This window comes from Tupaia chinensis, unplaced genomic scaffold (assembly GCF_000334495.1).
Source record: "Tupaia chinensis unplaced genomic scaffold, TupChi_1.0 Scaffold000226_1, whole genome shotgun sequence".
In the NCBI taxonomy this organism is placed as follows: Eukaryota; Metazoa; Chordata; class Mammalia; order Scandentia; family Tupaiidae; genus Tupaia; species Tupaia belangeri.
The window spans coordinates 2,765,852-2,778,027 of record NW_006159701.1 but is presented as its reverse complement, the minus strand read 5'-3'; the positions used below and the strand labels follow the sequence as shown (position 1 = coordinate 2,778,027).

Genomic DNA, 12,176 nt, shown 5'->3' with positions numbered 1-12,176 from the left:
TGGCAGTGTGGGTGATTAAGATACTCCTCTTGTCCTCACCAGCATGCAGTATTGGCCTCAGTTTCATTTTGGTCACCGACAGTGAGTGTTGTTGCCTTATTGTGGCCTCATTTGCATTTGCGTGACAGTGAGTGTTGTTGCCTTATTGTGGCTTCATTTGCATTTCCGGAACATAATAATCACCTGCTCTGTGTTTGTTTTTGTTTTTCTTTAAATGTCTTGGCTGGGCCATCGGGGCCATGGTGGTTAGGGCCGCTGGGTCCCACATGGCTGACTGTGCACTTAGAGTCCTAGAACTGGGGACTTGAGAAAGATGCAGGGCACGTGGACGCGCATGCCCAAAATCCTGAGAGGAGAATGGAGAAGGCGTTGTGGTGTGATCTCTCACCTTCCCTCTCTGTCTCTGTCTCTCTCCAGCAAGTGCATGCCCCCATCACAACAATTTAAAGAAAGAAAAAAGTCTGGAACCACTATTGGGTGCCACTGGCACATTCCACAGATGAGGAAAACTGAGGCCCAGGGACTGAGACAGACTTGCCCAGGGGCGGCCGAGTGCCCAGGTTTCATGCTGACTCCTGGTCACGTGCCTTCCAAGACAGAGGAAGACACTCCTGTCAACTTGGAGACGCAGACAGCATGGCCCCCACCTTTTAAGTGACCCGTGCGTGCTTTTTTGTGCATGTCCTAACGCTGTATTCTTGGCCCATTTGAGAGCTGGCTTCATGTTGTCGCCGAGGGCTGAGCTGTCACAGCGGGGCTTCACAGGCGGACCATCGGTCTGTGCCATGGGGACATCCCCTCTAGACCTAGTGCTCCCTAAGCTGCTCTGAGTACCGTGGTGGGCTCCGGCCCGACCCGACGGGGAGACAGGAGCTGCGTCCATTGGAAGGCCAAGGCACTTGTCACCCCGAGAGAGAAAAGTGGCCACCCGCGAGGCTGAGGCTGGAGCTGATGCGGCGGGTCCCACAGGTCAGGGTGTGAGCCCCAGCTGTGCCCTCTTCCCCTCCTGACCTCTGCCCCCTGTCCCCCGCCCCCCCCTTGCCACTCCCCACTCCTCACAAAACGTCTTCTCCCCTCCGTGGCCCCCCAGATCTGTGTGTCTTATTTTATCTTATTTTATTTTGGGACACGCTGCATCCGTGAGACCTGGGAGGAGGGGGACACAGATGCTGTGAAGGAAGGGCGTCTGGAAAGAGACAACACACACAGAAATGTTAAAGCATGGTAATAAATGCTATTCAAAGAGAGAGAGAGAGAGAACCCACCCCACAATCTCTGAAAAACACAGCCCATTGAAATGACAAGCCGAAAATCATTTGCTAAGCGCCGAAACCGTTCCCTTTGTCACCCAAATCCTTCTTTTGACAGTTACCTTTCAATCCTGCAATTGTGCGGCTCGGGCTGATTTTTATTCAATGTTCTATTCACCCTGCGTATTAATGAAAAGGGGGGAGGAAAAAAAAAACTTGTAAGAATGGTGTTTAATAGGCTGATAGACAAGCCGTCTGGATTCCCCGGCCCAAGCCCCTCTTATCAGCGACTCGCAGTGGGGCTGACGCTGTCTCCCTGTCCCGGTTCAACTCGGCAAGCCGGCCAGTCTCTCGGCCCTTGCAATGGAAACCTGGGATGAATTGATTTTATATATATAATACACACTCACACACACACATAATTGATTATCTTTTCTCCTTCCCAGGGAGGAAGGGGCATAGGTCATGACTTGACGCCATGATTCATATACATACCTAACAATGATTATGAAGCACCTACTGTGTGCCGAGAGGCTGGGCTGGTGCTGGGGTCAGGCACTAAGCCTTGGGCTGCAAATTACATCAGCACACCAGGACGGTCCAGGTATCAGGCCCTCGAGGCAAGTATGGAGCCCCCTCATTATTCTCTAGGTTCCCCCCATGGAGGGAGGCCCCGTTTTCATCTTAGCATCGCACACAGTGAGGAGGCTTGCCCTGGGGTTGGCGTTTGCCTCTCTGCACTCCTGCTAAGAGGCAGGGGGCTGGACCAGGTGACCCTCCACCCCTGTTTGGTCTGTCTGGAGGCTGTGTGAGATCTTGAGGTTGTGCTGAAGTTGGGGCCCAGACCTGGGCTGGAATTTTCGCTCTGCCGTTCACTTCTCGGGGGCCTTGGGCAAATCGGTTCACCTCTGTGAGCACAGTCTCCTTGACGGTCACGTGGATGGGACGGTGCTGTCACTGCAGTGGCGTGGCCGGGAGGGCAAACTGAGGCTCCGTAAGTTCAGAGCCTGACGCGCCGTCTTTCCCTCTCTCCCTTCGCTGTCTTATTTTCTTCCATGGATTCTGGGGTTCCAAGAGGGATGCTGGGCTGGGGCTGGTTGGAGGGGGTGCTCAGGAAAGCAGAGAGTTTATCTGAAAGGTTGTGCTCGTGACAGTGACGCCTGCTCCCTGGCCGGTGGTGATCTCCCCGTCGTCACAGGGCTGTAAGCGAAAGCCAGCGAGAATGTTATGATGGAGGTAGGACTAGGCCGTAGGGTTTGCAGGACCTGTCCCTGAGGCCTGCAGGCTTGCCAGGCAAGAGCCCCCCAGCCCCAGGGGGCCTCGTTTTATCTCTAGCACTCAGACCTCACATCAAAGAGGCAGCCTGGCCTCCTTCCCTCCCGCCACCTCCTCCAGTCTGGCCAGCTCTGTCTTGAGATCATCTCAAGGCCCCTAGCTCTCTCCTCCTCCCCCTCTCTTCTTCCCTGGCACCTGCTGTGGCCCTCACATGGCTCCCTGCTTCTGCTCCGGGCCTCTTGAGTTCCTCCTCCTCGCAAGGCAGAGGGATGCCTCGAATTCATATCTCAGATCTCACCCCGCTCTCTCCCGAACTTTCCTATGCTCTCATCACAAGGGTCTCGTGAGCTGGCTCCTGTTAGGGCACCTCCTGCCTGTCCGCATCCGATTCACTCTGTTCCCATCGCCCTGGGACTTGGCTGTCTACACCTTCCTTTTTATTAAAGCCTTATGTATTTATTTAATTCCATTTGTTCTTATTATTTTTTAAAACTTGACCAGAGAGAGACAGAAAGGGAAAGCAAGACAGAAAACTGCCAGGTCCGGGATTCGAACCACAGCTGGCCATGTGGGAGTCCAGAGCTCCAGCCACCCTAGCACCGGCTGGCAGGTGGCTGTCCCTTGAATAAACCAGTTGAGCTCCCTTCATGCTGGCCAGTCCCTCTTCCCCTGAGTCCCCACATGGCTGGTCCCCAACTCCATTCAGGTTTTTGCTTTCACATCACCTCCAGGAGGTCTTCCCTGATCTCACCTGCACATGACCTAGCTCCTTCCCAGCTGTCTCGTCCTCCTCAGCACGTGTTACCACTTCATACTATTCATTTATTCTGTTGGGTCATTGGGAAAGTCTCGAACCTGTGAGTGTCTGAGGACAGCCTCTGTTGGCCCGGCTCTCACTGTGCTCTTGTGTGACTGCCAGGCCGGCAGCAGAGCTGTCCCTGGATCTCAACCTGGGGCTGATATCCACCGACTTCCTGACTCAGAGCTGCAAGGTTATTGCACTGTGGTCCCCGTTCCTGAAAACCACCGTGTACTGGGCAGCACTGGTGAGTAACAGCCATCTCTCCTCCTGGCCACTCATTCAGCCACTTGATAAACATTTATTGTCATGTGCCAGGGAATGGGCAAACGTTTGGGACCCAGCTACAAATTTTGTTTTGCTTTTTAATTTTTTTTTAATTTCTCCTACAAACATGAGAGAGAGAAAGAGAGAGGAGAGAGAGACAGAGACACCCCAACAAGGTCCCTTTTTTTTAGGTTTTTGCCATAGGGGGCACACACTCACTGGGAAGAGACAGAGAGAGAGAGAGATAGTGAGAGGGAAAGTGAGAAATCACCCTCCCCTACTCCCTTGGTGGATGGCCACACCACAATTCGTTCCCCTCCAATCTCCTTCTGGGATTTCGGGTATGCACACACATATGCCCGGTGTGATTTTCAAGTCACTGGGTCTGGGACTCATACTACATCAGCCATATGTGAGAGAGTGTCTTAACCACCATGCCACCTGCTGGCCCCACCCCAACAGGTCTTAATGCCAGCAATCTACCCTCCAGCTTCAGCCAGCCCTGGGACATGGGCACATGTACACACCCTGCAAGTTCAGGGAACGCTTCCGATGCAAACCCGGAACATTCCTGTGCAGGTCAGCAGGAGTGTTGCATTTTTCCTCCATGCCACTGTCTGACCCCTGCCCCTCCAAGCTGATTATTTTTAATAGGAATACTGAGGCCAAAGTGAACACATGTAAATGATGATGCCAGTGGCTATCAAGACATAAAGAACAGGATAGGGGATGGAGAGTAAGGCCATTGTCCAGAGGGCAGCCAGGGAGGACTTCCTGGAGGAGGCAGCAGTAACCGAGACCTGAATGAAATCCCATCCCCAGAGGGGCAGGTTGATGGGGGTAATGGTTAGGAAGCACGTGCCAGATCTAAAGGGCCTTGCAGACCCTGGAAGGAGTGTAGGCTTAGTCTTTGACACTGCGAGGATCCTTGGATATGTTTTAAGGAAAGGATTTAGAACAGTAATAAGTTTGCTCAGATGCCCAGGAAATGGGTGAGCGAGTGAGGACCCTTGCACAGCGTGGCCCCCTGGAGTTCCATCTCCTGCCTCTTTTACACACATCGCCCCAAGGCAGTCCCTCCAGCACCATCCTGGACCCCCTGCCCTCCCCTGGTGCCTTAGCCCTGCAGCAGATGAGCTCAGCCCTGATGGGGGGCGTCTTTGGTGAGCTGAGCAAGGAGCCCTCCAGGCACATGAGAAGTTCCCGACCACCAGCCTCCTTGGGATGGAGCCATAATCCAGGTAGTCACCCGTGTTCCGGGTTCCAGGAGGCCCCTCCTCCCCGCCCCTCTGCCGTGATTGCTGACGACGCAGATTTTAATATATGCACACTGGCAGAGCGATTTGCATTCAGATGCAATTATGAGGCAGGAAACGGTCTCCTCGGAGCAGGCCCCAGGAACAGAGGGAAGACTTGCTTCACTCTCGGGGGGCAGGAGGGTTCTGAGGCTGGGCAGAGCGGTCCTGACTAAGCTGACCCCTTGCTTTCCAGAAGAAATAACCAGACTGAGACAGTACCCACTCTCCCCTGCCTTGACCTTGTGTAGATTCTGCTTATTCTGTTCATCCAAAGTGGGGAGAATGTGGGTGAAGGCGGAGATGGGACCAGGGTAGTGTTTTCCAGCCACCGCCACCCCGCGTGCCAGGTGTTGTGTCTGTCCCTGCGCCTCATCCACCGAACACGGATGTTGTCATGGAGCCCCGGGCAGGAGCAAGTTAACCACGAGATAAACAGGGGGGATAACACTCTGAGATGAACGCAGCCAGGGAAGTCAGACAAGGGCAGCCGTGGACAGTCTGGTCAAGGTGTCAGTGCCTCACCTGAGTTTTGGCACTGCTCTGTCTGCTTTGGGTCTGAAGGTCCCCTAGCCTGTGCAGGTGCAGCCCGACACTGTGGGAAGCCACTGATGGGTGGGGGCCAGGATCGTGGATAACTGTCCGGCCTCCTGTTCCTGGGAGGGCAGTCCTGAGGCACGCCTTATTCACGTTTTGCAGGACAGAGCCCCAGGTGCCCACACAGTAGTCCACATGTGGTTTTCTCCGGGCCACCCATTCGTACCTGTCTCACGTTCTGCCCTCCCTGTCTCTTGCCCTCCCGCAAAATCACCTGCTCCAAATCTTGGTCTCAGAGACAGTTTTCTTGGGACCTGGGACACAGACCCTGGCCTTGCCCTTCACTGGACCAGACTGAGGCTTGGCTGGGATGCCCAGAGGGGCATTCCCCTGAAGCAGGTGCTGCTCTTCCCACCCGGGATGCTTACTGTCTCTCTCCTGAGAGCCTGGTCAGCTTTTATTTATTTATTTATTTTAAACTCCATGTTTTCTGTCTGATTGTTTAGAGATATTTTTGCTTTAGGGCACGTGTGCTCACAGGAGAAACAGAGACAGAGAGATAGAAAGTGAGAAATCACTTCCTGGATGGATGCCCTCACCGCAATCCCTTCTCCTTCATTCTCCTCTCTGAATTTTGGGCACACACGCGCACGCGCTCAGTGTGAGTTTTAAGCTGCTGGGTCTGGGACTCAAACCATGGTTGACTAGTCCAACAATGTAACCATGACGTCGTCTGCTGGTCCCCAACTATATGGTTTTAAAGTTTACTTCTTTGTTTAGAGAGAAACAGGGATACACACACACGCACACACACACACACACACACACACACACACACAGAGCATCTTCAACAGGGTCCCCATGCCTTGATCCGCCCCCAGTTCCAGCCGATCCCCGATCACGGGCACTTACTCAGGGAGGTTTCCAGATGCGAACCTGAACCTCTCCCTGTGGCTCAGCCTTGCAGAGCATGGTGTTTTAACCACTACACCACTGTCTTGCCGTTTCACTTGGGTTTTGAACTGGCAACATATTCAGGTGCGTCGCAATTCCCAAGGTACAAACATGCACAGACAGAAAATGGAAAAGCTCCCTCCCATTCCTGTCCTCTGGTCTCCCAACACGACCCCACTGGCAAAGTGAGCCTCCCATTTGCGTGAGTCTTTTCAGGGATATTTTATACGAATACGAGCGAACGCTTGACAAGATTACCTACCTGCTGCCTTTTACACAAATTCTATTATGCTTACTCCATCTTTTTCTACTCACTGAATCTCGGAGGTCTTCCGTGTTACAGAAGTAAGTTCCTTTTGTATAGCTGTGTAGTATTCCAGCACACGGTCCAACTGTCCTTTGTTTATCTCATCTCTCTCTACTGGCTATCTAGGTTATGGCCAATGTTTTGCCCTTATTTAAACAGCTTCATTGAATGACCAGGTACACCTATCTGCATGGAGGGGAAGACGCTATTGCCCTTCTGTATAACCTGAAATTGTCAATGTATTATATTGGCAGATTCAGTCTAATTATCTTTATAAGGGATACCAATGGACACCCTCCAGAGGAGTGTGAGAGTGGTCTGCTGATTGTTTATTCTGTTTAAAGACTGTGTAGCTGTCGTTTCCTCCAAGAAGCCTTCCTAAATCTCTAAGCTGACAGAGAAGGCTCTCTAGGCCCCTTCTGCAACACCGCACATGTGGCAGCCTGCTTTATAATGATCTATTTTCTTTTCTGTCCCTGTCGTTGGACTGGAAGCTCCCTGAGACTTGAGACCTGCGGTCCAATCTTGCTTATTAAGGAGTCTTGAGCCCAGAGCTCAGAGCTGAGTAAATACCAGTTCCTTTCTGCACGCCCTGAGGTCTAGGTCTCCCGGTGGGCGGTTTCTACCTCCACCTTGCTCCCCCTGCCCTAGGGAGAGGGCCTTGGCCTCTGCCCCAACACCTGCGAGTGGTTCTTCCTGGTGTGGTAGGACAGAGCCCCTTTTCCAGCCTCTGGGGCCTCTACCCTCTCCCTTGAACAAATAATAATTGTTAGAAAAGGGCCTGTGGATAAATTATTATCCTGACCCTCATTCCAGTGCAAAAAACTTTTGCTAGCTGCCAAGTGAAAAGTCAAAATTTGCATTTAAATAGAAAACGTTAGGCAGGCTGAACAGGGAGGCCAATGCCCCCAGAGGCCTCACCCGGGTGGGGAACAGCAATTTCCCACCTGGCCCCAGGATCCTCAGGCCAGGGAACACTCCACAGGGGGAGCTGAACCTGGTTCTTTCTGGGGCCCCCAGGGGCCCACAAGTTCTAGTCCCTGCCAGGGTCCACCCAGCTAGACCTCTTAGGTGCCCTCTGTTCAACACCACTTGGGGCCAGCCAGTGGCGTGGAGGTTAAGGCAGCTGGATCTCACATGGCCAGCTGCACAGTTCGAGGCCTGGACCTGGCAGCTTGAGAGACACACCAGGCACCTGTGCGTGCATGCCCAAAATCTCAGGAAGAGAATGGAGGACAAGGGATTGCAGCATGGCCATCCCCCTGGGGGTGATTTCTGCCTTATCCTCTCTCTCTGTGTCTCTGTCTGGTGAGTGCATGTGTCTTATAGCAAAGACTAAAAGAAAAAAAAAAAAAAACGGTGAGCAGATCATCACAAACGTTTAGGGTGGACAGAGACTTCACAGTGGCCGTCTCAGAGCATGGTTTTCGAGCTGGACAGACTGGTGGCTCAGGGCTAATCAGCCTCCCCGAGCCCGTTTCCCATTCTATAAACAATGAATACTGGATGTCCCTTATATAATAAATGCCGTGGACTCTAGCTAATTCACGCAGGTATTCCTGTTAGTCTACACCCCAGTGCTGGAATGGTACGGTAGCACCTCTCATCGGGGCTGGGATTCTCCCACGACGGGGCGCTCCCTTCTCCACGGGCCAGACTGTGCCGTTTGGCCCGCCCTGGCTTTCTGTATGCAAAGAGGTTCAGGAGCCCACCTCTGGGATGCCTGTACGATTGCCTGTGCACACGGTTGGGTTCTCTTTCTTCAGGATGGTCCTTGTCATTGTGGGTAGGCCTAGGTGCCACCTTGTCATAGTCTTTGACTTTTTTTTTCCCCCACCCTTGGGGTTAAAAAACCCTCAAACTTCTCTTCTCTTAAGAGTTCACCCAAACACCCAGAAAATTCTCTCTCTTGGGCAGAAAACTGAGCGACTTCTCTTCGAAAGGAAGAGCCTGGAGAAAGCCGACGTGCAGCTTTCTTTCAGGACCTGACTGTGCGTCCGTTTCTACCGGAGCCACCGTGGGCGCTCTGGCTTCGCGGAGCCTCAGAGTCTCCCCCGTGGAATGGGCGGCTGTGACAGGACCGGTGTCCAGAGCCAGGCTCGCCGACAGGCACCAGGGCTCAGTCGACACTTGTGACTGGCTTGCACCGGTGGATGTCACTTGCACAAGGTGGAAATGAGGACTTGTGACTCGGTTCACAATTGCCTCCCGGCTCCAGCTCTGTGCCCAGTACCAGTGCTGGGCCTTCCACAGTCGCCCTCAGGGGTCAGGTGCCACATCAACCCGTGGCAGCTGCTGAGTCAGTGTTTGTGTCTGGGTGAGTCCAGGAGAGCTGCCTCGTTTTCCCCGCAGGACGGTTCCTGGCACACAGTAGGTGCTCAATAAACACTCAGCTAGCCGGAGGGGGAGCGCGCAGGCAGAGGAAAGACGTGTCCAGAGTGCTGAATGGCTTTTTAAAAAGTTTCCATAAGCATTGGCGTCAGCACTGGATGGGCGCTTGGCCACACGCTCCCCGGAGTGGACCGTTGGCTCCTCTGACCCACAGTGGGAGTCTGCAAGGCCAGGGGCTGGGCCCTAAAAGCTCTCTCCTTCCAGGGCCCAGCTCTGGTCCGGCACAGGGGCCTTCCTCCGCAGACTGCTCAGACCAGTGCCTACCCTCAGGGACCCTGGCTGAATCTGGGGAGACAGAAAATTAAGAGACAGCCTTCCCTGATGACAGATGGTGGCCGGTCCTCTGAAGGAGCTTGCTTGTGCCGAGTGGTGGTACGGGAGCTTCCCTGGGGACAGGATGTCTGAGTGGTCACTGGGGGATGCAGAAACATGAAGCCGGCAGGGATGCTGGGAACGGTCTTCTACGTGGAGGGAACAGCATGGAGGAGGGTAGTTAGAAGGGGAAGAGCTGGGGCCAGCGGGTGGTGTAATGGTTAAGCCTCTGGACTCCCATGTGGTCGACTCTGGTTTGAGCCTTGGATCCAGCAGCTTGAAACTCACACTAGCTGTGTGTGTGTGTGTGTGCATGTGTGTGCGTGCGTGTGCCCAAGATCCCGAGAAGAGAATGGAGGAGAAGGGATTGTGGCGTGACCATCCCTCCGGGGGGTGATTTCTCACTTTCTGTCTCTCTCTGTCTCTACAGTGAGTGCATGCACCGTATACCCCCCCAATTTTTTTTTAAATCTCATAAATAAATAAATAAAGGAGAGAAAGAGCTTGGTTGACCAAGAAACAAGCTGATCACCAGTATGGCTAGAGTGTTGGGAGGAGGCAAGGCCGGAGGAGAAAAGGGGGGAGGAAGGAAGAGGGGGTAGGGGAAAGGAGAATGATGGGAAGAGAAGGGAGGAAGGAGACAGGAAGGGGGAGATGGTGAGGGGAGACCAGAGGAGACAGACAGGGGATAGGGAGGAGGCAGGGCTGGCCTGGGAAGTCCTGTGGCCCGTCATTTCAGGAGGATGAGGCTAGAGGTTGGGCTGCCAGGGACCCTGGTCCTAAGGCACCTGCCCTAGGAGAGAAGTAGGGAGCCCCACGGGCTGGAGTCCCCTCTGCGTGCAAGAGGAGGTGCCCCTGGGTGGGACAGACCTTGGAAGAGACACGCAAATGAGCTAAACCCACGGAAAGGTTAACAAGGTCCCTGCTGTCCTTCACTAAAGTCACTCCCCACATTTACAATGTACCAGTCAAACCAATTAGCCGTAAAAGTGTTGCAGGGCCTACGTTTTATTGGATTCTGCTCAACTCGGAATTGGTTAAATAATGTCCACTAAGAAAAATAAAAGCATCACACAGGGGATAGGGTCCCGGGGGGCCTGCAATGCAGCATGGGAAATGGGCTGGCCCCGAGCTGAGCTTCTGCAAGGACAGCTCTGCCCAGGAAGGGGTGGAGGGGGGGCGGGTGGTCCTCACAGACCTCTTAGTTCCTAGTGAGTCCCAGCTTTACCAGATCATTAGAATCTACTGCGAACATGAACAGAACACAGCACTGTGGCGTGGTGATTAAGGCAGCTGATCCCACATGGCCCCGGTTCAAGTCCCAGACCCAGACCCAGTGCCTATTGAAAATGCCAGGCACACACGTGTGCATGCCCAAAATCCTGCAAGGAAAAAGTGGAGGAGAAAGAATTGCGGCGTGACTATACCCAGGGGGTGCTTCCTTACTTTCTCTCTCCCTGCTTTCTGTCTCTCTCCTGTGAGTGCACACACCCACTGGCAAATGAAACAAACAAACTACAGGAACAACAGAAGCAGCAGGAAGGCCTAGGGACCACCCAGAGCAGGGAGACAGATAGTCGTTCATCCATGTGTAGGAGGCCCACCAGGGATCCTATTGTGGACCCAGAGCTGACAGCCACTGTCTGCCTGGTGGTCTCTATGGGGTGGTGTGTCCCTCATGCTGGACTAGGCCTGGAGACAGCCTGGGTTGTTACGGCTGGAGAAGGGACAGCTGCTGGCATCTAGTGGGTAGGGCCTGGGGATGCTGTACATGTCCCCCAGTGGAGAGGACAGTCCTTCCACAACAAAAATGATCCAGCCTAGGTGTTCATGGTGTCGTGACATCCTGCCATCGTCTTGTTCACCCATTCGACAGATGAGAAAACTGAGGTCCAGGTGGGGTGTGTCTGGGGTCGCACAGGGAGCACGCAGAGGATCCTGCCAGCAGGAGTCATGAAGCTCTGTCCCTGGCCTGTGTGCCTAACCCTGTCATATTCTGCCGGCCAAGTGGATCAAGTGACTTTGGGGACATAGCCTGATCCAGGCTGGAGTTTGAACGTCTGGGGACTGGGCATCTGTTCCCAGTACTTCATCTTTCCATGGGGGGCCCTAGACAGACCCCATTCCTTGAACACTCTTGGCTCCTAAACATGGTTCTGGGAAAAGGAAAACGAGGCTTGTTTTGATGTTGCCAAGGGTATAGGGAGGTCCCAGCCCCCCGCTGTAGGTCTTGGACTGCCAAGGGGCTGCCCTGGCCACTTGTCTATTCTGTGTGGGTAACCTGAGCCGCGCAGGGCTGGGGCCGGGCTCACTGCAGCTCGGGGAAAGCCACATGGAAGAGTGACAGCGGGCGGGCGTCTGGGGCCGGGATGGTACCTGATTACTTAAATTACCAGCACCCGCTCGCGTTTACTGCAAACATAAACACAGCCCGGCAGAGGGCCGCCAGCAAGCCGGATGCGTGCCACACTGGCCACGTGGGCCAGGGCCAGGGTCGTCCGGGTCGAGGAAGGGGAGGCTCAGGCCTTGGCAAAAGGAGAAAGTGAAAGGGTTCGGGTGCAAAGACGCTGGATTAGGCATAGGAGGAAGAAACTCACACTTGGCGAGGTCTCCTCGGCGGCAGGCGCCGTACATCCCCGTGCAAAGCCATCTGACCGTCAAAGCCACGTCTTCCACGTGACCCAGCCTGAATGTCGCTGGTTTGGACTCGATTTCCAGATCTTTCTGTCTCTATAGCCCTCTAGTCTTCCTTCTTTTTTTTTTTTTTTTTTTTTTTTTTTTTTGGTTTT

The 12,176-nt window shown here is 53.8% G+C and overlaps 1 long non-coding RNA gene across 1 annotated transcript in view; it reads left to right on the top strand.

Moving 5' to 3' along the window:
* Positions 1 to 12,176, top strand: part of LOC102482922 (uncharacterized) — a 94,934-nt gene that overhangs the window by 192 nt on the left and 82,566 nt on the right. The window lies entirely within an intron of this gene.